At 49.9% G+C, this 27079-nt stretch overlaps 1 pseudogene across 1 annotated transcript; it reads right to left on the reverse strand.

The window, feature by feature from the left end:
* Positions 1 to 26635, reverse strand: LOC308629641 (BCL-6 corepressor-like; annotated as a pseudogene). Its single transcript, XR_014017858.1, has 14 exons — positions 26258 to 26635; positions 19820 to 19948; positions 18126 to 18515; positions 17417 to 17470; positions 16761 to 16947; positions 11131 to 11380; positions 10433 to 10797; positions 9701 to 9952; positions 9241 to 9473; positions 4192 to 4368; positions 2656 to 2944; positions 2140 to 2217; positions 1812 to 1962; positions 1 to 393 (listed from the first exon to the last, which is right to left on the reverse strand). The product of XR_014017858.1 is annotated as a BCL-6 corepressor-like (transcript).
* Between the last annotated feature and the right edge of the window lie 444 nt (positions 26636 to 27079).

A 27079-nucleotide genomic window follows, 5' to 3' on the forward strand; every position in this document is an offset into this window, starting at 1 on the left:
GTGTCTCATGGTGTCCTTTCTTTACAGAAATAGTCATATTATGACACATATGCACAAGGATTAACACCATGACACACTGTACACAGCGGGCCCCGGCGAGCTCACCAGTCGTCGTCTGAGTCCAGGTCTCTGGGGAGGATCCACTCCACGGATGAGCCCAGCAGAGTCTGAAGCTCGTTCGTGAACTCCACCAGATCTAAGAGCTCCTTACTTTCCGGATTAAAGGACTCCAGGTCTTTGGGGCAAGAGAATAAGAGACTTGCTGACCCTTGCCGGTAGAACTCGGCCTCCGCGATGGTGACAATTTCCACATTTGGGAAACTGCAGCGGAATATGCAGGAGGACATTTGCAGTTTCTTGAGCAGGTCTGAGAGCAACAGCCAGTTACGAGGCCTGCATCAGAGAAAGGACAGTGGTTTGAGTTTCCGGCAAAATGAGAAGCGCTCCCAACTATGAACTACCCGTCTCCTGGCGGTGAAAGGGACTGCCGCTTCCACTTTGATTACCCCACCCCCACCCCACTTCTCACTGTCCTTAGAAGATCTACTTCTTTTTTTTAAATTTTATTTATTTATTTATTTTTGGCTGCTTTGGGCCTGTTGCTGCACACAGGCTTTCTCTAGTTGTGGCTCGCGGGCTCTAGAGCGCAGGCTCAGTAGCTGTGGCGCACGGGCTTAGTTGCTCCGTGGCATGTGGGATCTTCCCGGACCAGGGCTCAAACCTGTGTCCCCTGCACTGGCAGGCGGATTCTTAACCACTGCGCCACCAGGGGAGCCCGGAAGATCTACTTCTAGCGGGGGAACTCTGGACTCATGTGCATGTGTTAAGAGACCACCTAGGGAGGATCAGCCAACTTAGACAAAAGCAGGAGCAGCACCCCTGAACGAGCCTCGTTGCAGGCCACCCCAGTGCTGCCTTGGCTCTGGCCACAACTCAGGTCACCCTTCTCCAAGTAACTGCACCCCGTTCTAGTCACTGGGGAAAACCAGTATGTATGCCAACCCAAGGGAGATGGCAAACACCTCTTTGACCTCTCCTCTCCTCCGGCCCTCACGGAGAGAGCATGAGAAACACTCGAGGTCACCTGGCTTTCCTTTCCTTTCCCACACCTCCAACCCGCCCCTCAATGCTGCCGGGAGTGAGGCTTTTTCGAGAAGGGAGGTGGTACAATCCTTCCTGATACCCTGCCACGCTTTATGATCTCTATCCCGAATAGAATGTCACCACAATGGCAGACACGTTCCCAGCCTCAGAGTTCAAGGAGGATGCTACTCCTTAAGCACCGGGGTCAACACACAGCAGAGCAAGGTCTCCTGATGTGTTCACTCCGAAGGGTTGGTCATGGGGCACAGTGGCCCGACTGTGAGGACAAGACTCGATCTAAGCAAATCTGAAGACACATAAGATCCCAGGTGCCACATACGGCTTTCTCTAATCTTATATGAGAAGAGGGTACATCAGTATCGTCCCGTGGACCTCATGCGCCTTGGAAGGCCCCTATGGTAGCCATTTGGGGAGGATCCCTTCCCCAAGAGTTTAGTGACTGAAACTGTGCAATTGCAGTCGCAGACTCCCATGTCCTTTGGGCTCTCGGGGTGTGTTTCAATGAGGGCAGTCGGCTGGGGAGCCCTCCCACCCCCCCAAACTTTTCTGGAAAAGTTCTACTGCATTATGTGAGGTCGGTGGACACTTGGTGAGGAATTCACTCACCCCCCAACCCATCCACCCTCATCTGCTGAAGGGGATTTCTAACTCCTGCCACCCCATAGAGCAGCTGGGCTGGCTCTCGACCACACGCTGGCCACGCTCACCCCTGAGCGACGGACACCTGCACGTTATAACACAGCAAAAGGGGTCTTTCGGAAAATTCAAATTCCAATAGGTCACCATAGGCCTCGTTGCTGTCATCCTGGTCCTCCGGTCCTGGGGGATTTGCTAAAACATCGTAACCACTTTCATCATCTGGTTTTAACTGGGGGGACAAACAAGAGAGAGGTCAGTAAGCTGGAGCAAGGTTCCAGCTGTTCTCCAAAAAGCACCCTGGAAAAATTCTTTCCCAAGGAAGCCCTGCTCACAGCACCTCCACCACCCCCACCCCCCACCCCCACAAGCCCAACTGAAACGAACAAGGCTGCTCACCACACACACAGCTGCCAGAGAACTCCGAAGAGCAACCGGGGTTACCGTCGTCAGGAGCCTGCAGGTTATTTAAACAGTCTGGAGAGAGAGGGGGGGAGAGAGAGAGAGAGAGAGAAACAAGATAACGCCTGCTGGTAAGAGGCAAATGCTGCTAGAGTTCGGGAACATCTCACGCTGGGGCTGGTGTCACCACCTGACAAGTCCCACCGCACACGCCTCCAGGTATCTGACTGAAACCTCCCCACGCATCCACCCGCCTTCCTGAGGGACTGCCCGCCTCACCGCCCCAGCCTGCCAAACAAAAGCTAGCCTGGCTAGCTAAGAGTTTTCCAGCCCCCCACCTTGCAAAACTCAAAGTATGTATCTCTTCTTTGACAGACTAACGTTGGGCCGCTTTTCCCAGTAAAGGGTCACTTAGAGTAAACGGGGGGGTGGGGGTAGGGGGAACCCAGGTGAAAGGCTGTGAAGTCACCGTCTAGATGCTTGAACAAGACCGTGTCTTGACCTCTGCCGTACCTGTTAAGAACTTCTCCAGAAGTTCGCTGTGGTTCACTTTCTTGATGGTTCTACCTGAGTACGTAGCCAGGGTAGGATCAGCACCGTAGGAGAGGAGCAAGCGGACAATTTCGAGATGATCATTCTTGACAGCATCGTGGAGAGGCCTAGGAGAGGTGCGGGGGATTACACCTGTGCACGCGACGCTTGCTTCTAAGGACACGGGGCAAAATCGAGCGTGTGCGGCCAAGCCTCGTAGGCACGCTATTTCACCGAGGAGGTGAGTGTACGGTCGCTGCGACAAATTACTCTGTTATTTCAACACATAACCCTTTACGGGACAGGTGAAGGGACCATCTCAGGCCTAATTCTTCAATGCAAATCTCTCTTAATGCATGGCCCAAGGAGGAACTCAGGCCACGATGAAAACGTTTCCAATGAACTTAAATAGTGACAGACTGTAAGAAGGTAACGTACGGCGGGGTGGGGGCAAGAACCCCAGCATCACGGAAGCAGATACGACAAGCCATTGTTGTACCATTACAAACAAAACCCAAAAAGTGCAGTTTGTAAAAGAAACTAGGGGCGGGCCTCCCTGGTGGCGCAGTGGTTGAGAGTCCGCCTGCCGATGCAGGGGATACGGGTTCGTGCCCCGGTCTGGGAGGATCCCATATGCCGCGGAGCGGCTGGGCCCGTGAGCCATGGCCGCTGGGCCTGCGCATCCGGAGCCTGTGCTCCGCAACGGGAGAGGCCACAACAGTGAGAGGCCCGCATACCGCAAAAAGAAAAAAAGAAAAAAAAAAAAAAAAAAAAAAAAAAAAAAGAAACTAGGGGCAAAGTGGAACCTCTCCTGAAACCAACTTGGAGATGAGTGATCAACCCTCTCGCCCAGAAGCAGTCGACAGGCAGGGCGAGTTCTCAGGAGGGTACAGAGTCCTCCTGCCCGTGTCCGCTGGGGTCAGGAACACTGTCCGCAGTCCCATCCAGAAAGGATGCTATTTGGAAACCATGAACCACCAAATACCTTACGGTTTTGCTAATTTTATGACTGTCAGGAAAGCCCCAGTGCCCTGCCTCGTGGTGGCATCCCAGGTACAACCAGGAAGATGCTTGGGCTGACTCAGACCTGGGCCTCTGGCCAATAAACCGAGGTCAAGGACAGAGTGGGGGCCAGGCCCGGGGATGTGGGTGGACACGGCAGGTCCTATCAAGCCAGTTGCCACTGGACCTGTCTGTACTCCTGGAACTTTCAACTCACATATATGTTAAAGATTGAGATTCAACAGACGCTGGTGAAGAGTCCAGGGTCTTAAAAGAGAACACCCCTGATTATTCATGCAGGCTCAACATTTTCAGGGACTTCTGTCCATAAGAGCGTCACAGAGTTTTAAAGTTCTATGTAAATTTGCCAGAAAGATCTGTCCGATTCCATTCTAGAGGACTCCGCCATCGGTGTGCTTACATGGCACTCACTCTCCATCTTTCCTTCTGGGGTTCCCCGCACACCCTGAGAACCACTGCCTATGACCCAGCATGGCCAGGCCAAGAGCGCAAGACCGCCACTGACCCGGTTCCATCCTGGGCACTGCAGTTGACATCGGCGCCATATTCAAGGAGGTGTCGTACGATGTTGAGCCAACCTCTTGCACAAGCCTCGTGCAGGGCACAGTAAGCCGCGTTGTCGTGGTGGTTCACATCACAAATCTTGTTCTCCAGGCAATACAAGACCACTTCCTACGGGGAGCGGAGAGGAAATATCATCAGACCACCATACAGTGAAACTTGTAAGGGTGACCTCCCCATAGCTTGGTGGTGCCCACTTTCAAAGGCATACATCCTTGGGGCCAAAAGCCCACCATGGCGCGGGCAGGCGGCAGGCATCCTGGTGGGGGGGCGAGAGTGCGTGAGAAGGGCTTGGAGATGCAGACAGTGTTGTCTAAGGCTCTGCTGCACCAGTGGCCTGGCCATGGGCAAGTTACCCTTGAACTTCTCCAAGCTTCCACAGGGCTGCTGAGAGGACGCATTCGGATAGCGATGAAAGCCCTCAGCCCAGGGGCCGACGTGACCAGTACAGAGGTGTCACGGCTGCTAACATCTTAGATGACACATTGCCAAGCACAGACCATTCTCACTTGATGGGTCTGTTCAGTCGGTGGCAGTGGACGATAACACAAGTTTAGATAAAAGTATGGATGACCAACACTTAAAGAGAGCTTAAATCAGCCGGAGAACATTCCCCAGCTTAAAGAAGCAGGGACACCCAGGTCAGCTACATCCTCGCGCCCCCTGTTAAGACCCCAAATCAGAACCTGGGCCTCAGATGCTCTTGTCTGTATGTTAAGTAGAGTTAAAGAGAAGCTCTCTCCCTCCATCCTCGAGGAATGACACAAAATGCCTCCAATAACCCCACCCTCTATTTTGTCTCACTCCACCCTCTCGGGGCAGAATCAGTCTAATATTTTCATATTTACTCAAGTTAATGACAGGAACCTGATACAACACAGGCTGCAACCTCCGCATTTCAAGAATCAAATAAAGCGTTTACCGCCCCCCCACCCCGGAGATGTTCTGTGTCAACACTGTGCATTGGAATCACTGTTATTAACCTTATTTCTTTGGCTTGTTAAAATATCAATATGAACCACTCCCAGTAAGCAGAGCAGGAATTTATTCAATGTTTTATTACCTTAAGAAAGTTTTCAGACACATCGAAAGCATTTGCCACCAGAAAACACGTTATACTGTTTATACTGGGTAAGTCGTGCCCAGCAGAGAGCTGTCAGGTTCTGAGAGCTGCGAGTAGGCAGAACGTGCATGTGGCCCAGCACATGGTCTGCTGGGTAAGGGGGGATGGGATGGGGTCAGAACAGGCCTCCTTGTAACATCTCTCAGGTAACTCATCTGTTAAACCCAAAACGGGGGTCATTCTAGCCGCCCATAAGTGCGAGATGGGTTCTGTAAAACCTTTTATGCCCTTTGGAGGACAAGCCAATCAAAGGTGACCACTCACTTGGGAGCGAACTAGAATGTTCCATTTGCTTACCACGTGAACCTAATGGGGCATGCTGGTAAACCTGGCCATCGGTGCCCTGTTACTTCAGGTCACTGCAGCAGCTCCCTTCCAAAGCAAGAGGAGGAAGAGAAAAGGCACGCCCACGAATGCGTTTCTCCGTTTACATCCCAACCTGCCAGAAAGCCCACAATCCTCTGGGCTCCCAGGCCACCTGCCCCGAGCCCTGGTATCCAGGATACCGCATGAAGCTGCTGCTCTTTTAGCAGGCCCTCACTAGCCAGACTTGAGTGGACGGCTGCAAGCTAATGAGTTGTGTGCCCCAGCCAGGGAGAGGCCCTGTCACATGGCTCTGGGATCAGGTCTGGACGCCACCAACTGCTGTGCACAGATCAATTTACTCAACCCAGGGTTTATTTGCTGTGACAATCATGGCCTTCACCTGGAAACCTTCATCACTACTAGGGCAGATTCAAGGGTACCTAGAAATGAAAGGCCGTCCAAGCTGATGGGTAAGTCAACTCTCTTCTCCTGGAAGATGGCAGCAAAGGCAGCAGTAGCCCCACGGCCAGGTCAGACTTTTTGCCACGGGCTGTCCTAACTCAACCACGTTGATCCCACTATTTACACAGTGCTTCTCATTTCCCCAGATGAGGACGTCTTCTGTCACCCACAGGAACCCAGGAGATAGCAGGAAAGGAAGGTAGTACTATCCTCATTCAACACTTGGAAACTGAGGCCCAGAGATATTAAACCCCAAGTTCAATTAACATGAAGTACTAGACCTATAACTCAGGTCTTTGGTACCTGGTCAGCTGGGAAGATTCAAAAGGCCCAAGAGGGCCCCAGTTAGAGGGATGCAATCCAGCTGTGACGAGCATCCCACAGGCCTTCTCTGTTGGGGGTCAAGTGGGCTAACTACACTCTCCTAGCTAGGAGGGTGATGGCCTCTAAATGGATGGCAACTGTCGCCACCAAAACTTTCTCTAACTGAAAGGTGAAGAGGCGGGGCGAGTCTGTCGACGCAACACATTCCTTGGTTTATTTTCTCCACTAGAAATAAACGGGAGTGTCTGAAGGGCAGCCCAGCCATTCCCAAGCAAAGTCAAACTGCTTTTGTTGGACAGCTCTCAGTTCAGCGGCTATAAGCCGAATGCCATTACCCGCAAAATGTAACCATAAAGGCCATAAGCCCGACGTTGTTCGTTAATTAAATGCCTCATTAACTTTTTAAAAAACATGACTTATTCAATTCATAGAAAATTTAACCATCACCGCTAAAGGCACAAGCATGTGGCTGCACACTGGCGTTTTAGCCTAAGAAATAGAAGCCTTTTTCCCAGGAGGGGAAGGTTTGAGGTCTTTGGCCACGCAAGTGATCTATTTAACGCGGATCTGAAGCCAGAGTGTGTTTCTAAACTTCCAGAACCAGATTATCATGACATAAAGCTCAGACAGCCTTTATACTGCACATGGTACCTTTGGCTAAGCAGAAGAAAATAACCAAGAATGCTGAAGACAGAACTTCAGGAAAACCCTCCCAAACCACAGCCTTATCTGGTTAAGCAAACTGTCCTTCAATTTTAAAAGGTTTAAGCTGCCACATCTCCCAACTGGGCCATTATCCCAACATTTAAAATTCTGCCCAGAGAAATCCCAGAAAGTTGGATTCAAAGTTGAAAGCGTTCATCTACTTGTCACAATGTTCAGCATCAACACTGGTGATCTGTGTAATCTACATATTGAAATTTACATTTGAAGAAAAAAACAAATCCGACCCTACACATTCCCAAGGCTTCCTGTGCAATCAAAGGCCAGGTAGCCTAAAAAAGTATGGATCAAGTGCTCCTTGGTCCAGGCCTCAGAGCCACCAAACCAAAATGGAAAGTGTCTTAGGACCAACGAGGGTCTTTTGACGTCTCTGGTCCCAAAGGGAGGCTGCTGGAAATGATGCCAAGTTCACAGGTGGGGCTCGGAGCCCCGCCCTCCACGGCGGGTGCAGCAGCACCCCGCCCCCCCATCTCCAGCATTTGCTGGAAGCAGGAGTCTACTTTCTCAACCCTAACCTAAAAGTTGGGGTTAGGGGGCTCCCCCCCACCTCCAGCGTTTGCTGGAAGCAAGGAGACTATTTTCTCAACCACAGGGTGTCTAGCTCAACACTATGCGCAACATCTGCTCTGTCCGCCTAGGCGCCCGCTCTCAGCTCTTGGGAAACCAACTGGGTGCTCCTTGGACTTCACCTGCAAGTAACTGCGCTAACTACCAGAAAGTGCTCTCTAGCTAATGGAGAGGTCACCAAGAGACGTGTAGATATAAACAACAGCACATTCAACCCACAACAACAACAAAAAACACCCCCAAATTAAGCATAGCCCTAGTGCTTCCAACTTTCCACCCACAGTCATGCCTTAGGGCCAAGGCAGGCACACTTCGAAGGGCTCCCGGCACTATGGACCGGGGCGGGGGGACACGACGGGAGACGGGGGACAGGGGCACAGAGCTGGCTGAGGGTGTGGGCGCCAGGGCTCCGGGCCAGCCTGGGTCCTGCCACCCCAGTGCTCATCCACACCTCCACGCTCAGCCTGCTGAACCACATTTTACTGTCACCATTCAACTCCCAGAGGGCTGATGCCAGCACAGAAAAATGCCTTTGCCCTGTGGGCTATTACATCACAATTGCTACTGACAAGTATGGTGGGGGAACTGCACAGGGTAGAGGGAGTCATCTGTCTCACAGAGGTTTTGAACTGTAAAAAGGGCAATTCCAATGTGAGCCAGTCTTGCTGAGGAGCGTGGTGGGCTGTGGAGCACTGCTGGATTGCTACCTGTACGGGTTTCAGCTAACCCCTCTGAGGCTCGGTTTCCTCATCCGAGAGTGGGCTAGTACTCGTTACTCCCAAGTGAAGATGTTAAAAGGGTGAAAGGAGTTACTACAGATCACACGGGCTTAGGCAGATATCAGCTATCTTTCTATGTTGCTCTAGCCATAGAGGCTATCACTGTCATCAGCCGTGCTGGGTTGGGATTCAGCAGTGTGGACAGGGAGTTTTGTGCAAGGCTCAACCCCTGCTCCCCGCCCATCAGCCCTCGGCTCCCGTGCCCTCTCAGAAAGAGACTGCTCAGGTCTGCCCCACTCCCACCCCTACTCTGCACAGACACTTCCCACCCGCTACTCCACAGGGGCATCACTCTGCCCCAAACAGCACAAGTTAGTAGAGCTAATAACTACTCTCCTTCTTGCTATTCAGAATCCAAAAGGGCTCATTAAAATTCCCCTGGTCGCCAAGCCCTGGGTTAGGTCAGATTTTATATCAGAGATAAGTGAGCCGGACCGGCCGAAGCAGCCTACCTGCCTGAACGGGAACGGAACATCAGAGAGGCCTGCCTTTCTTTTCACACCACGACTGAACAAGCCACCAAAGAGCCCGCAGTGTGAGCGGGGCCAACGCAAACACCCTGCTGGAACACCCAGCCCAGCCCGCCACGTGGAGGGGGCTGGGCTCTGAGACCCGCCCCCCATCCCCAGCCAGTGTGTCCCCCACCCAAGGAGCAGCAGCCGGCGGATCCTGATCCGGGGCACCCACAAGGATGCTCACCTCGTAGCCAAGCCGGGAGGCCTGCTGTAGGAGGGTCTCGCCCTCCGCGCTTCCGATGGCATCGGGTGGGACTGGGTGGTCTCTGGAGGGGAGCTTGAGCATGTCAGCTGCGAGGCCTGGGAAGCTGGTAACAATTGCTGCAAACGGTCCAAGGGCTTCTGGTCCTGCTTGGCCGGCGAAAGATCATAGTCGGAACTGGGCTCAGGCCGCTCCTGAGTGGAGGAAAGTACTTTTCCTCCTCTCTGTCAGGGGGAGGCGGGGCGTGAGGAAAGGGCTGCATTTTTACTCGCTGGAAACTTCACTGCCACCCAGGAGACAGGTCCCCTAGGAAGGGGCAGTGACGTTTGGGGGGGAGGGGTTCAGGAAAAGGAAAGCTTTGTCCCCAGAAGCAGAGAAGTAGGCAGGCGGGATGTGCCTGCACAGGCCCGGGGGGCGGGGGAGAGCCAGGGGCAAGAGGTACCTTGCCATCCGCATTGTCCACGTAGGAGTCCCCTGGCAGCGGCAAGCCCCGCCTGGGCTCCTGAGGGATCAAATGCTTGGTTTTGCACGGTTGCTTCCCGGATGGTTTCTCGCTGTTGTCGGTGTATTTCTGCGGCAGGGGCGAAGGCTGCCAATCCATTTCTTCGTCCATGCACAGCACATCTGTCAGGGGGAGAAGAAGCGGGCGTTACACAGTTGTAGCCGGTGAGGAAAGAAAAGCCCATTGTTAGCACTGATCGTTGGAGCAGCTTCAGTTTTTAAAGATATACCAATTATGTTTTCAAAGCACTAATATTTTAATTATCCCACATTCAAGCGGCAAATAGGCTAACCCACGAAACGCCAAATGGCAAGTCGCTTCAAAGGGCCGCAAGAGAGGGCAGAAGCCAGCCCTTCGTGCGCTCCCGTCCCCACCCGTGGGGGGCCTGGGTGCTCGGGACAGGGCGACTGGGGACAGCCTGAGGCTGGAATGAGGGCACTGACAAGCGTCCGGGGTCACCCAAGACTTCCCTTCCTGCCCAGCCGCGGGCTGGGTCATGAGGAGCAGCCCAGGAAGTCGAGCTCCCGCCTCACTGTCCATTCCATAAGGAAGTGTGCAGGCTGAAAGGACCTCATGAAGAAAACTCCCCGCTCGCCACACGCTACTCTTGTCAACTTGGATGGCGCTCAGGTCCCCTCCAGGGCCGTTTCCCACAGAGGGCGGGTGATCCACCCTCCAGGAGAGCCCCCCGCCCCGTGCGTAACTTGTTCATTGTCACTGCATTTCAGGGACTCCTCCAACCAGCTTCTGTTGCTTTTGGCCTCTGCCCTTTTCCTGCCAGGTTTCTCTTCGGAGATGCTATTGCCCTGGGGGGTGACCGCAGGCTGAACCGCCTGGGTCACTTCCTTCCTGCCCTGCCAGCCAGGTTTGCTCTCTGCTGCCGACACCTGCTGCTCCCGCCGTTCTCTAAGCAGCGCTGCTTTCTGGGATGGAGCCCTGTTAATTCAATGCACACCTCAGGTTGGTCAGCTCACTATAATGTGGCTCTTCTAAGTGGTTAGAGGAACTGTTTGTCATTTCCCTCTCAGGCCAGTCAGCTAATGGAGAAATAACTACAAATTAATGAAGAAGCCCCCCGGGGCGGGGAACAAACTGTCTTACACATCACTAACAGGGGTGGGGGAGGGGAGGGGTGTGGTCACTGTGTTGGCTGGAACTTGTCACCAAGTCTCGGGAGGGGGCCTATTTGCCTTTGGCCACCTTTAGGCTCCAGCCCCGGCACCTGGCTTTGGGGGGGTGGGGTGTGGGATGGGGGTGGGGAGGTGTGAGTGGCTCCCCCCAGGGATCCAGGGTGGGACTGGAACTTTCCACTGCTCCGCTCCAGGACTTCCATAGGGTGCCCTGCGGGCCCGAAGCGAAACCGAGCTCACCTTTGGAGACCCGTCTCCGCTTGGCTTTCAGCAGAGAGTCCTCCAGGAGCTCTTCCACAGTGGTCTCAGTGTGGTTCCTAACGCCAGAGACCTTGCGCTTTCTGTTCAGCCGGAGGGTGGGGCTGCGTGATGCGTCCGGGGCCGCCTGGTCGGCGGGGGGGCTCTCTGGGGGGCTCCGTGTCCATGAAGTAGTCCTCACTGTTTTCTGGGGCTTCAAAGGGGTCAGGTTTGCTTCCATCATAACACTCCCCTAGGGGAGGGGAGACAACCCAGAAAGGAGGGAACAAAGGTCACCAGGAGCAGGCAGGACCCCCATGCCCAAGGCAATCTGCTACCAACAGACCACCCCCCTTTGGAGACCAGGGGCCTCACACACTGGAAGCACAAAACCCTCAGAAAGACGTCCCAAAGGAAAGACAGCTGAACACAACCAGCAAAGAAAGCAGAAAATGAGGTGCGTAGACCACTCACGATCCATCCTTCAAGGGTCAAGGTGAGGCATCTACACCATCCCTCTATAGGCATGTGAGATAGCTCCCTAACTGCTTAACTCTCCAAGGTGGCTTACTCTTAAAGGGGGGGGGGTGAGTAACCTCACAGTAAGATCCAACCCATCAGGGCGGAGCTACAAATTACTATGGAAACAGCTGCTAGTAAACAAAAAAGGCTGATGTCATCAAGAGACCAAATAGCCCCCAACTGCCATCTACACAGACATAGCACCAATGTTCACTTGGGTCAGCAGGGGCGAGGGTGAAGAAAAAGGGTAGGGAAAGAATGGTGGGAGGCTGGGAAGCTGGGGAGACCAAGGGAAGAGGAGCCTGGCAAAGGGAAAGGAAAGGCTTCCTGGTGCACACACAAGGGTCAAGGGCAATTTCAAAGAACTCAACCAGATTGCTACAAGTCCGTCTGTCCTCTTTCCACACCCGTGGGGGGGAAAAGCATTTCACTGCCATCGAGGGGCTGCTCCTATTTCCTGTCTAGGAAGAAGGCCCTCAGTGACACCAGTCACCCCACCTGGCACGTCTCCACGCCTTCCTTCCCAGGCAACAAGCATCTAAGGACATTTCAAAGACAAGACTCCAACCCCCTTCATGGGGGGTGGGGGGTGGGGGGGCGGCGGGCAGGGCTGAACTGCTCACACCCCAGCTCCGCCTGTGTTGCTCCTGCCCCCTCTGCTCAATCTAGCATCCACTTGGGGCTTTTCCTCCAATCACCCCAGCCTAACATCACTCCTCACTTTTGCTCTAGCCAAACAAACAGTTCAACTGCTTTGCTAGTCACATTGTTTCTAACACACAAATAATTCCATAATGATCACTGTGCTGTTAAAGAGTTCCCCGAAGATGACCCTGTGTCCATCACCGGCCGGGGGTGGGGGTGGGTGTATGAGTTTGGTATTTCGTTAACACCTGAGCTAAGCTCCCTCAGCCCGTTTTTCTAGATGAAATCATGGACAGACCCCTCACATGCTGCTCGCATTCCTCCTCCACTCCCTAGACCACTTCAAGTATCACTCCCACTTCTGCCCAGCCGGCTGGTCCCCTGATCAGCCTCTCTTGGGGGCATTCCCAGCATTTAATGGCAGTCAGTTGTGGGGATGAACCTCACCCTGGCCTGGGCTAGCCTGACCTGTGTTCTCAATGGTGGAACACACTTAGCTTTTCTCCCAGGGTATCCCAAGGTGGGACAGATCCCCACCTACTCTTGCCGGAATGGTGGAATCACCCCAACCGCGAGGGTCTCCTGTCATGGCAGCAGGAGAAACCCCAAACTCCTGGCCTGTGCTTACGGGTGATGCAGCCCAGGCTACCGCAGGCCCGGTGAAGACGGCGTGCTGTAACTCTCACTCCGGCTGCTCTGTGACCCTCTTAAACACTCGGGCAGGAATGGCGCCGCTTTACAACTCGGCCCCCTTCACTTGTAAAGTGGGAATGTTACTGCTAGCCTCCCTCCAGGGTGGGCTTCATAATCACGGGCCGGGCTCAGCACAGAGAAAGGCTGGAAAAAGCCCTTTAACCAAAAGATGCCAAGACTTTCAGACCAGCCTGAATCTCAGGCCTGAAATGTAGGAAATTTTAAGAGGTGAGCCCTGCTGGTTACACCATTGGACTTCTCTGGTCCAATCAGCCTTCCCTAAAAGCTCCGTGGGAGGGGATCCATGGAAGAATGGAAGGGCTACCTTAAGAACCCCCACGTCCAATTTTAAAGTTTCTTTTTCCAAACTAGGTCCATCCACCCTGCCCCCAACCCCGGAGCCTTTTAGGGCAAAGATCTCAATTCCCCTCAGCTAAGGCCCCCCAAGACCTTACGCTAGTGTGACCTTACCCAGGCCAGTAATAACCCTGAACGACACCCACCCCGACTGCCCAAGATACCCATGGCCACCAGCTATGGGGTAGAGGCTCCGTGTCACTTGGAGCTTCTCAAAGACTGTTCTAACCACGACCCACAGGAGGATGACCCTTGAGGGCAAAGGAGATGGGGAGATAAATAGATACACGGGGATCCTAACCATCAGGCTTTGCCATCATTGCTACTTTTGGCCCTTCTAAAAGTGGGAAGCCATTTGCCCTTGGTCACCCAGTCTAAGCAAGATGTGAACGTGGTCCCTGCAGCATGGTCCTATGACTCACAGCACATATATCCCAAATTCATTATGGTTGTACCATAGCATCACCTCACAGAAGCATCACCACAGCAACATTTACAAGTCACTGTGGCAACAAAGCACCCTCACCACTGTTGAGCCATGCCCAGTGAGGCCTAAACAAGGTGAGAGGGTTCTGAGTCGCTGGAAGGCTCCCCAGGATTAAAATCCCCTTCTCTGTAGCTTAACTATAATAGCACCTCCAGTCAGGGCTAACCTTGTTAAAAGTTACACCCGCTACAGAAGGAGTGCAGGGGATCTCTGTTCCAAAGTAGTTTACAAATGTGCAGGTGCTCAGCTGGAAGAGAAGTTCCCTGAGCAAGGAAGTTTCATGAAGCCCCTTGACTGAGGCTTCCTCCAGCTCCTGGCCAGGCACTGCCACTGAGCAGGTCCTAGGCCTGTCCCAGCCAAGTGGCTGGCAAGGGAGATGGTTACTCCAAGTTTGAGAAGGAAGGGACCAATGCCTCCTTGCCCCGCCCCATCTTCAAATGCCACTGAGGGTTCCTAGTGATGAACTTCCAAGTCTGAGGAACCTCCAAACTCATTTGGTGAACTTCCAAAATAAACATTTCACTCAGCCACCCATGTGATCATAAAGAATAAATGAGTATCTCAGCCACTGTGTTTTCAAGTTAATTTCTTTTTTAAACAAGCCCCTAGCAACAAGATGCACCCGCACCAGGACAACCAGGGCCGCGCAAACAGCACCCACCACCTTAGAAGCTCCTGGTCCCTCCATGGGTAGGGGCTGCCTCAGAAGGGGAAAGGCATCTTGAAGGCATCCTGGACCCTCTCTGTGACCCCTGCCCACCCCAAATCCCCGCCCCAACTCCCATGTGCTCACAGCTCAGCTCTCGGCCACACCGACACCCATGAGAAGGACCCGAGCCCATATCAGCTCAAGACATGATGGCCCAAGAACAAGAAGGCCCATTCATATCCAGCTGAATGGAATGAACACCTGCTGGGCCTTGGATGTGGAGGCCGCAGTAAGAACAGTGGCCCCTTCAGGTGGCCTTTCCTGACCAGCTATTTACAAACCCCACGTCTCTACACGACAGAGGGTGGGTGGGGAACCCACCTCCATTGCCCCAACCTTTCAAACGGAGCCCCTCACCTTCCCCAACCCTTCTCCTGCCCTCCCATGGTGGCGATTCATGGCTCACTGGGCCATGTCCCGGGTGCTCCAGGAAGAGACCCGTCGGTCGGTCTGAGATTGGAGGCAGGCAGTGGGGGGAGGGGGCTTTCGGAATCATCTGGGGCTCAGGCCCTGCTCCCCATCAGCCATACCGAGTTCTCGTCTCCATGCTCAGCAGGAAAGACTGGGAAGGATGCACACAAACGTCTCTGGGAAGAAGGGTGGGTGAGGCCACTGAGACGTGAAGGGCAGCGGCCACCCTGGGTTTGGCCACGTTGCTGGAGAAAAGGGCAAGAAGACTCGAGGCCGGTTAATTGCCCGCTCCCTTCCTCCAGCCTCCCTCACCGTCCACCCAGAACAGGCAGATCCCCTCCTCAGAAAAGTGCATCCCCGTGAACTTGGCCTTGCCCACTTTTATCACATCTCTCTGAGAAACTTCCCCAAGAGCTGAGTTATGAGGCCACTCAGGAGGGTAAGGGCTGCGTGTCAGCTGTGAGCACAGGCAAGGAGGGAGGCCTTCTTGCTGCTTCACTCCAGGGTGGCCTGGACCCTCCGTTTTTCATTCCAATCCCGAGGGGAGGAGCTCGGAATCGTCTACTCCAGGCACATCAAGAGCCCCATCACTCGGGTAAGGCCGCCACTGACTAGCCACAGAAATCCCCTTCTACGGGAGCCACGTAGGACAAACCGGTCCCGGTGTGGCTTACCCAGAACCCTGGCCACAGGCCTTTGTCTGACCCCAAAGATGAGCTGGGGGAGGGCAGTGCTCCAAGCAGCAGAGAGAAGCACACGCTGCTGCTGACCACAATTCTCCTGAACTGCATCAGGCACCCACGACCTAAGCGTGCAGGCGAACGCCGACCCTACGACTGGGTCCAAGGGCCTGGGCCTCCCAAACGTGCCCACCACCCCCGACTGTCCCGTCTCAGGAGGATTGCACGCCCACCCTGTCCTCGACGTTCACCTAGGTGCCCTCACTCACCATCACCGGTGAGGTTTCTGGGGTCCGGAGCAGGCTGCAGGCCACAAGCACGCACACTGAAGAAAGCGGGAGAAAGACCTCCACTTGCTGCCAACGCATCTCATTAGCCCAGGAAGTCTTGAGGGCAAAGCCCGAAGTCAACCCCAGTGGGGGAGCAGCTGATGGGACCGCAGAGCGTGACTCGAGGCAACACGAGCTTTCTCTCCAGTTCGGCCTCCAGAACAGAACACAGCCGTCTGGTGGGAAGAACGGCCTCGTTGGTCCCACGGCCTGGGAGCGTGCTGTCAGCTCCTCATGGCTGCAAACGAGCCTCCACAGAACACAGTGATGCTCATCTCTCTGGGGCCTTCGTCAGCCCTCATCGCACTTGAACGAAACCTCTGCCTCTGGAGGGAGAATCCGAGTACTCTCCACTCCCTCCCACAGGAGACTGTCACTCTGGAGGGTCTGGCTCTGGCTGCAAGTGCCATTCCACTGCTACCAAAAACCCGTGTCCGTACCTGCTACACAACAGAACACATACCTGCTACGCCGGAGGTCCTGCACTGCCATTCCTCTGCTCACCGTATCAGACTATCACTGACTGCAGGACTAGCATTGCTCCGGAAAAAGGAGACACGTGCCAGGAAACATTTCATAGGTGCTTCACTCCTGGATGCCGCAACGCTCAAAAGGACAACCAGCCTTGCAATCCACAGCTGGGAAGGATGGCCAGAGCAGCCCGTTCTCCGAACAGCCAGCACCCAGACGCTGGGCCATCGGAAGCGTATTGTTTCCTCTCACCTCCCTCGGCACTGGGAGTGGAACCGCCCCGTTCCCACCGACGTGGTACCACACGCGAGCCGCCTGGGTTCACTTACATCTCTCACTGTCGTTCTGGTCGGCAATGGCCTCCTCCAGGGCGACCGACTTTGGCTTTTTGTCCTGACTTCCTTTCAGCCTTTCCCAGTCAGCGGGGCTGAATTTGCGCACCTTGGAGTCTTTGGTCGTGGGGTGGCCACCTTCTCGCTCTTTCATCTCCAACTCTGAGAAGCGCATCACTGCACACTAGAAAGAGAACGGAGATGGAAAAAAGACACACCTTACCACCAAAGCTATTTCACTGCCCTTACCTTAAAGGAAAGTATCTTCAAAGAAAAGTTTGCCCCAAACCAACCACAATTTATGATACAACTAAGATATTTTAAAATTGAACGATAAAAATATGAGTGTCTATGTGTAACTAGTCACACACTCTTTATTCATAAAGCCATATGTATGTAGAGATATATGTGGTGTGTATGTATAGCCATACATACACTGTGGCATAGAGGCAGACATTCTCTTTCGAAGGTAAATAAAATAAAACAAAAACACAACGCAAAGGAAGCAAAACAAAAACACAACAGAAAAGAAAACAAATGCACAATGAATAAAGACGACCATGGCCCACAAACTTCCCTTTGTATATTTGGAAATGAAATTTAACTCAAAAGGTTTATGTAAGATTCTAGTAATAAAAATTTGAAGAACTGACCTCACAGTAAGCAGCGGGTAGACATAAAATACTGTTCTCTTGTAATCCTTCCATCTATGTAATTAAAATGGGCACTCAATGGATCATTTAGATAACTTCATCCATTTTTATAAGCATAAACCAATTTTTTTCTTAACACTGCAAAACAATTTGGCTTTATTTGCCTTTTAATTAAAAGTAAAATATCTTAAGGAAATTCCTATACAACATGTATCCTTCACTAGCAAGTTAAATACATACTCTATCCCTTTAAGCAAGGTTTGTTTTTTTGGTTTGTTTGTTTGTTTTTTTGGTGGAAAAAAAAATTGCACGAATCTCACAGACATGCGGCCGCTACACACCTCCACCAAGTATCACGTAAGGCATTCTAAGCAGCGCTTTTAGGTATGTTTGTTAACGTACAGTAACGGCAGAGAAATCAAAGCGATTGATAGGTAAATGTCATGCAGTCTTTTAGACATCCTTCCCAATAATTTAAACTTCCGTTATCAGCATTCGAGTGGAGTTCCCTTAAAATCTACAGAATAACTTAAAGTATCCACTTACGTCCCCTTACTGGACACATTTCAAACATTTAAATTATCCTAAGCTTCATTAACCAAATCAGCCCGGTGTCCTGCCCTATCATACCCCCGGCCCCCTCCTCTTCACACATTAAAAAAGCCTGACAACTGGTCAGGCTCCTGAAATTCGGGTGGGGGGGGCTCACCTGCAATGCCCGCTGCTCCCGGCTGAGCTGACTGGAGTCTGCGTACAGTCCGGTAGCGACACACTTGAACCGGTCACCCACGTAACCAGCGGAGTTTGCAATTCTCTTTGCCAGCTTAGATGGCTTCGGTTTCAGAACTTTGCCATCGGTTGATCCTGCCTCGTCAGCTCCGTCTTTGGTGTAGGTGGGGGTGACGTCCACACTCGGTGGGGCACTGCCCACGCAAAATGGTTTGGGATCCTCTTGGGTTTTCCCGAAAGTGACTGCAGAGCTGTCGCTCCCCAGGGTCGGCTCCAGGAATGGAGTCAAGACCGGCGTCGCCAGGTTCTCCTTGTTGGTTACCGCTGGAACATTCTCCTTGCTTAAGCCGGAAACTGGCTGGCCCGGAGCCTGTTTGAAAGTATAGGCTTCGTGGAAGTCACTGATGCGCCCCAACTCCTCTCTCAGGGCAATGAAATCCCGGTGTGGCTATAGGGCCACATTTTACTTTTTTATTTTTAATATATGTTCACATGTTTCCATAAAGGATCCAAGGTGGCCCATAACGTAAGGACACATAATATTAGCTTTAAAAAAACATGAAAAAAAAAAAAGGGAAATCATGATCCTGGAAATGGGTTGCATCCTTTTAAGGGGTGAGAATAACAGAATGAGTGAGCCAAAGATTTGGGAAAGGATCTCACATTTCCAAATGTCCAAATCTTAAAATTGCACCAAGTGGGAATGTAGCTGTGGCAATATTAACCTGAGAGAGCTCTATGATCGTTGTCTTTACTCATCACTTGGTTGCAAGGTTATAAATGACAGGGTAAGTCAAGGAGGGCAAGTAGACAGATAAGAGTCATTTCCTGATTCTCAAAAGAAGGGGCATCACCTAGGGAAGGGCACTCCAAAATCCTACAGGAATCATCTTGATATACTAAATTTTCTAGGTGGCAAAAGTATCTCATTTGACCCTAGCAGCCAGATGGAACTTAGAAAAGTAGTGAAAAGCTACTCAACTGAATGCAAGTCATATGACTAGGAGCATGTCAGTGGAAAGTTCAAGTGAAGATGCTGTGGAAGAGCAGTTCACCTTGTGGTTGAGCGTCCTCAGAATGTGCAACGGGAGATGCAGTACCTGCTCTGTCTCACAGTGACCCTCCAACCTCTAAACTCATCTTTCCTGGGAAGCTGAATTCAAAAAGTCAATTTAAAAAAAAGATAAAAGTCTCTAGTAGAGAAATTTTATCAGAGCCTAGTATTAAGAGCTGTAGAGCCACAAGTTTCCCATGATACAGCCTTAGCAGAGGCTGTTAAGGCAGTGACAGAAAATTTGTACCGAGGGAAATAGCAGAAGAGTTTGCCTACAATTCACGAAAATGATCCCTGCACTTGGCCTGAAGGAAATCAGCAACATTTATAACAGCTTGTGTATTTGTATGCGGGATTGAGAATGAATTTAATTTTTTAATTTCTCTGAATTATCACGTAAGATTCAGAAGATGCTCTCTCTGCCTAGAAGCCACCCCACTGGGATAACTATGCCTACGGAGTTCCTTTGCCTATGACTCCTACTTGCTAACAGGCTGGCAGCCTGGCCCTAGGGCCTGGTCGCTGCTCTCAGTGCAATGGTGGATATGGTGTCAACGGTTGCAAAATCAAAGCCCCTTACATCCTCTCCATGCCTCTGTCCCACCCCCCACCCCACTCACCATTGATGTTCAGGAAGGGGAAGGTGTCCTGGATGGGAACGTGGTGCTGTGACTGGTCCAGCTCATCTTCCTCATCTTCTTCATCCACATCATTATCTTTCTCATCCCAAGGAGCAGATCCAGTGGATCCTACCTGAGAAACACACACAAAGGTCAAAAGTGAGGCGCTCACATTGCACTGTCATCCCTGCAGCTGACCCACTGTTCAAGCTAGGCACTGCCAGCACAGAGGTTCCTTGGGTTCAGTGTACACCCTCAATGCCAAAGAGTGGGAACCAAGGGTGTTCACTCCACTCCCAGCTCCTCCTACGGAGCCCCAGTGCAAGCTCTCATCCCCTCCCCTATACAGGAGCTGCAGACCCTACTCCCTTCTCCTAGAAACCTTTTAATTCCTACTCTAAACCCCTTTCTACAAATTAGCATCCCTTCTAAGGACCCAAGGAGCACAGCTTCTCTCCTTTATAAGCTTACTGTGAAGACAGACCCTTCCCTCATGGCAGAGCCTCACTAGATTCACTGGAGGTCAAGTCTAAATTATCTGGCTCTTAGTCGGAACTTGCTAAACATTGAGTAAATATAGGGATCAGGTGGTATTCTCCTAGGAAAAATACCATACAAATTAAATGATCACTTACCCATCATTTATAAAGAGAACTTAATAGCCTTCATAATGTCATGTCAATTGATTCTTAGAACAGCCTTTGAAATACGCAGGAAAGATGAGAACCCAGATTTTATAGTGGAAGAAGCTGAGGCTCAAAAGGTTGAATGACTTAATTCAATGTCCCACAAGTAGTGAGATGGAAAGACCGAGGTTTATAACTCAGACCTTCTAAGTTTTAATCCCTCCTTCTTCTAAACTACCTGGCCTCTCTTCTCAGTGTTGAGTCCCAAGAGAAGTTATTTTTTATAGAACTCAATACCCCCTCTTCTTTCTAATGCTTTACTGTTCCACTGCGTGGGCAGGAAGACTGTGCTGAGTTTATATCTTTTGTTCTCTGGGTTCTTTCTAGGGACAGGATTTCTTGCTTTATTTACCAGTCTTCAACTTTGTAAGTGAGGCGACTTTCAAGTCGACTATCGCTTTAAGGGTCCAGCCCGGGACCTGGCACACTGTCCACCTTCTCCCCAGCAGCTGGGGCCTCACCTGGGTTAATGATAGAGCCCTGGGGCTGGGGGATGTCACACACTTGATATATCTTCACTGGGTTCATGGGCACCTCCTTGGTGCCGTCGTACATCAGGTTGAATTCCCTGCTCTTGTTGAGCGCACAGCTGAGCTGGGCCTTCCATTTAGCTGGGTCGGGGTCGTCCACCCCTTCCTGGTACTTACCTGTCTCCACAGCCCAGGCCCGAGGGATAGGAAACTGTAGTGAGTGCCTGCTTGTTGCCCAGAAACACTGGAAAGTGTGCCCGCCCTCCCTCATACAGACACAGATACACACAGCCCTGCTTGACCGCCCCATCACCCCAACTCCAATTCACAGAGACTGCAGCAGAAAACACCACGCTGGGGACCAGGCAAGGCAGGGCCTGAGACAAATTAAGCCAGATGCAAATACAGTCTTTTAAAAAGAGGAGCCTCATCTCAAGTGCTTGTGCCAGCATCTGTCAAGACTACAGTGGCCTTAATGAAGGGTTGAAAATAAAGAAAAATCTGGAACAAGTGTACACCAAAATACTAATGGTAACTTTTGGATCGCAAGATTTCAGGTAGTTTTGTTTTGTTTTGTTTGCCTTATTTGTTTTTCACATGAATTGCTTATATAGTAAGAAGAGAAAGGAAGGTGGCGTATGATATGAAGAATTTAGGCTTGCTGTTCCCTCTCCCTTCAGTCTTTAACCTGATGCACAAATAACTGTTGAAACCAAGTACCTTTAGGAGTAGCAGCCCATAGGTGGGCAGGAAGAACGCTCTGGGGGTTCAGCTTGCCTCACTGCGAGGCTGAGGGCCTCAAGTCCTAAAAAACTCACACCACCTGCCTTTCCCTGCTTCCTCAAACTCCCACATTGGGAACATTTTGCTGGGAACACCAGTGGCTGGTGGCCTGGGCCAAAACCAGTGTGGCCCCGCCTCTCTGATTTTCAATTTCCAGGTCTAACAGGCATTTATGTGTCTGTTCACGGGATATCAGCCCTCCCCCACTGTTAACGTATCTCAGATGTCTACACTTTCTTCAGAGCTGCGACGTATGTGCTGGTGCAGAAAAGGGGGATGTCTTTTTTTTTTTTTTTTTTTTCTTTTTTTGTGGTATGCGGGCCTCTCACTGTTGTGGCTTCTCCCGTTGCGGAGCACAGGCTCCGGACGCGCAGGCCCAGCGGCCACGGCTCACGGGCCCAGCCGCTCCGCGGCATATGGGATCCTCCCAGACCGGGGCACGAACCCGTATCCCCTGCATCGGCAGGCGGACTCTCAACCACTGCGCCACCAGGGAGGCCCAAGGGGGATGTCTTTTGCAGAGGACTCAAGATCAAGAAAACGAGATGGACCGGCCAGACTGCTCCCACTTGATGTTAGGAAGATAAGGTGGCCATGTAATTAGAATTCTGCAGGGGAACATAGTCTATGTAGTCTATGGGTTTGCAGATCCACAACTTTTATTTTTTCAGTAATGCCAAGCAAGCTCATAAGAGACTGACATATAATCCAGAATGCCAGTCTACTCATTTTCAATGGGGGATAAAGCTGGTCAGTGACCAGCATGGTTAAGTCCAATAACCTGGACATAACCATGATATGATCTCAACCAGTAACTCCTGTATCTGGTTTCTAATGACAATTCCAAGAACATAAGACCCACTCAATATTTAAATTCAAATTTTCAGATGACTCCAAAGCTAAATGGAAAAGATTTGATATTGAACTCTAAATTTGCATTATCTAGACTATCTCTTACCCAGTTGCGTAACCCAGAATCGACAGTAAAAGGCTCCTGCTTTCCCAAAAATCACAGGGCGTAAAAATGAAAAGCACTGGAAAGGCAAGACCCCCAGTGAATTTGCAAAGCTGCTCTTGTGTCTTTTTCTTTTTGACCTTGAAGCCAGGAGAAATTCTAAAAATACAAATGTATTAATTTTTAAAACTTGACTTTACTGAATATTGTTCAGATCCCCAAGCCTACAAAAATAATTTTATTTTTTTTTAAATGCTCCCTGCCTCAAAGGAGTTTACAATCCCTTAAAGGATCCAGATGAGTCAATAGATTAGAAATATAGATACTATGTGAACACCAGTAAAACTGCCTAATCCATAAAGAGTCGGGGGGTAGGTATGGTTGGCCAAGTTTATCAGAACTTATGATTCTAGGGCTGAATCTTGAACATGGGTAGAAGTTAAGCAGGTGAAAAGCGTGGGTCACGATACTCTAAGCAGAAGAAGCTTTATGGGCAAAGGCAGAGGCTGAAAAGCACAGTGCTTAGGGGACCTACAAGCAGTTCAGCTTGCGTGGAGGCAGCATGAGATGAAAGTCTGGGCTTGTAAGTAGGAACCATGCCAAGGAGTTTGGACCTGATTCTTAGAACACTGAGAACCACTGAGAGATTTAAGCAGGTTGTGATGGGATCAGATTTAAGTTTTAGAAAGAACCCTCTAGCTGCAGGACTGAAAAGGGTTTGAAGGGAGGCAAGGCATGAAGATAATACATAGTCTCTATATAATCCATATAATAGTATTACTAGGGTCTGAACTAAGGAGGAGGCAGTAGGGGTAGAAGATACAGGTAATGAGCTGTTAGAGACGTTGACTTGACAAAGCTTGATGATGAACTGATTCCTTGAAGAAGGTGAGAGAGAAATCAAGGATGATTCCCTGGTTTAGGGTTTGGGAGACTGGGTGGGTGGTGATGCTGGCCACTGAGATAGGAGCAGGTTTAGAAAGATGATTTCCCTTTGGAAATGTCGGATTTCAAATGCCTGTGGAAGGCCTAGGGGAGAATGCCCGGCATGCCCAGGGCAGTTTTTTATCCCCACTCACCTCTCACATCACCTGAGGGACTCTCTCTCCCTGCCTGCCTCCAGCCTGGAAGAAGGTCTACCAGATTACTGACATCTCTGCCCTGTGGGCAAGGACCAATTTCTTTTCATTTCTGTATCCCTGCTCAGGCTTTAGCACACAGTAGGTCAATGTGTATTTGTTGAATTGCCTCAAATTTACAGAAATACACTTCTTGGCGAATGAATAAGTTGCTATTACAGATGGAAGACCAGAAAAAACAGCTATGAGCAGAAGGCCAAGGAGACACTGCAGAAAGTGCTGGAGGAGAAAATGCGTGCAGAACAGCAACTGCAAGAGCAAACAGGTGTGGGGATGCTCCATAATCCTTGGGGCTGGGAACCCTGGGGCAGTCTGGGTGGCAAGGGAGCCAGCTGCACAACTCCCTGGAACCCCCAAGGCACCACCCTCTCCTCTGATCTCCCTCAGCGGTCCCTGGCTCTGGCCGAGCAGAAGTGTGAAGAGTGCAAGAGCCAGTACGAGAGCCACCCCCAGCATGCAACTGCCCCCTACCCTGCCAGCGCAGTAATCATGAATGCCGTCTTCCTTCTCTTTTTTAAATGTGGTACATATGGATTTTTTTAAATTAGATTTAACCAGCTTTTAAACCTTTCTTCTTTCTAACAATAGTAGTACTCTCTGACTCTCCAAATGCGCCTTTTAAAGTTGATTTAATTTATGGAAAAATCACCCTTCATACTTTCCCTTTCTTTTTTAAACCTCCCCATGGTAGTGTAATGTAGTAGAAGGAGATTTGGCCTGGGAGTTTGGACACCAGGGTTCTAGCTGCAGTAACCCCCAGTTACACACGTTATATTATTAAAGAAAAAAGTAACTTACAGAAATGTATGAGGCCATTATGCACATACACACAAACATATATTCACTCATATATCCATAAAAAAGTAGTCTGGAAGGTTCTATAAAATGTTCAAGGTGTTCATCCCAGGGTGGAGGAGATATACGTTAACTATATTACCCTCTTAAATTTTTACAGTAAATATATATATTACTTTTATAATTTAAAAAACCAAACTTTTCATTTTTAAAAACCTAAAACATGAAAGAAAACTGGAAAACCAACAAAATTTAAAAAGTCCCTAAGTCTGAGGCGACGATTTTTTTAATCTGAGTACAAGTGATGAATGAAAATACTAAGAATGGTGTGTGACACCTTAAAGTATAGAAAAAAATACAGTAAGGCAAATAGGCATTAAGATAATAGAATATAAAAAGTTACCCAGATATATTCAGACAATGGACTACTATTCCAGTAACAAAAAGAAATGAATTACTAATATGAACTACACGGATGAGTCACAACAACATGAGGAGCCAAAGAAGCCACATGCAAAAGGGTACTTACTGTATGCTTCCATTCATATGAATTTCTAGAATAGGAAACACTAATACATAGTGAAAGAAAGCATGTCAGTGGTTGCCTGATGCCAGGCCTGGGAAACTGACTGTAAAAGGACAAGAAGGAACTTTTTGCAGGTATTGGAAGTGTTCTGTATCTTGACTTCGGCGATGACAATATAGATATACACATTTGTCAAAACTTATCAAATTACATACTTAAAATGGGTACACCTTGTTGAATGTAATTCATACTTCAATCAAGTTGATTTTAAAGTTAAATTAAAAAGTCACCTATGGGGACTTCCCTGGTGGCACAGTGCTTAAGAATTTGCCTGCTAATGCAGGGGACGTGGTTTCAAGCCCTAGTCTGGGAAGATCCCACATGCCGCAGAGCAACTAAGCCCGTGCGCCACAACTACTGAGCCCGTGTGCCACAACTACTGAAGCCCACGTGCCTACAGCCCATGCTCCACAACAAGAGAAGCCACCACAGTGAGAAGCCGGCGCACTGCAACAAAGACACAATGCAGCCAAAAATAAATTAATTAATAATAATTTTAAAAAAAAGTCACCTAGATGTCCGAGTGAGACAGAGTTCCTTTAAGCTTTCAATCCCAGCTCTTCTCTGAAGCCTCCCCTCATTTACCCTGGCAGCATGTGACCACTTTGCATCTCTTTAACACCTTATATTTATCGGTTCCATTCAGATTTGATGCTTGAAAAGTTTTGTATATTTTATGTCTATCTTCCATTAAACTTGGTTCCTCTAAGGCAGGAACAATCATCTCTTTCATAAATTGAGACCATTACAAAAACAGAATTATGTTCCCTTTCCTCTCAATCAGGGGAATTTGGAGTAGGGTTGATGAAATCCTGGAAATCATAAGCAAAAATGTCATTTCTGCATTTTTATGGCCAGAGGGTCCTGTGTTTTCATCAGATTCACAGAGCCCAACAATGTTAAGGATCTCTGCTTTGAATCCATGTGCTTTCACCCAGCTCTATGGTACAAGGCACCCTGCCCCTGGGGCAATCTGTCTGTGGTCCCTGCAAAGATGATAAACCCACATCAAAGACACACTTACTCTTCTGCATGTCAGTAGACTCTACTGCCATCTCTTCCTCCACAATGATGTCACTATCGCCATCTTCAAGATTCATTTCTGTCTCATCTATAACACTGTCTTCTTCCTCTTCCTCCTCCTCATCTTACTTGGAAACATCCTTTAACGTGGCAAGTAGTCTGCTGTAACCAGAAACTTGTTCTGGTTCACTCTATGCTTCACTTTCAGAACCTGAAGTATCTATAAACTCTCTGACTAAAAGGAAAATGGGGATTTTAAAAACAAAAATTATATTGTTCTTGTTGCTACCCCACGACTATCATCAGGCCCACAGTGGAACCAAGTTCAGACTTTTCTAAATAAAAACTAGCTTTTCTGCAAATATGCAATCCTATCTATTCAACCAAATCTAGCACCAAATTTGTTTAAAACAGCTAATCTAGCTATGATTCTAGAAGCTCTTCCTCTTCTTTGAACTGCTAATGTTCCACATGGGAAGACAGCAAACTAAACACATGGAGCTTTAGGTTATAAGGCGATCTAACCTATGTGTCAGACATTTGGCACCTTTAAAGGAGCAACAGGAAAACTTACAACAAAAAAGTGTACTTTATTTCTGAGTCTGTGGTAATGAAATAAGACCTTTGATGATTTTGCACTCTATTTTATGTTAAGCAAACATGACATTCCCTCTTAGGATTCACCAAGAGCCCTCTGGTAAGCCTCCTTAACAGGTTCTAACAGGCTAATCTCTCAGGACAGTTTCATACTCTATACTATATTAGTTATCACAATGGCATTTTAACAGACATCTGCACTTAAAACTAAGCAATATTACTAAAA

This window comes from Mesoplodon bidens, assembly GCF_964165515.1.
Source record: "Mesoplodon bidens genome assembly, chromosome: 2".
NCBI lineage: Eukaryota > Metazoa > Chordata > Mammalia > Artiodactyla > Ziphiidae > Mesoplodon > Mesoplodon bidens.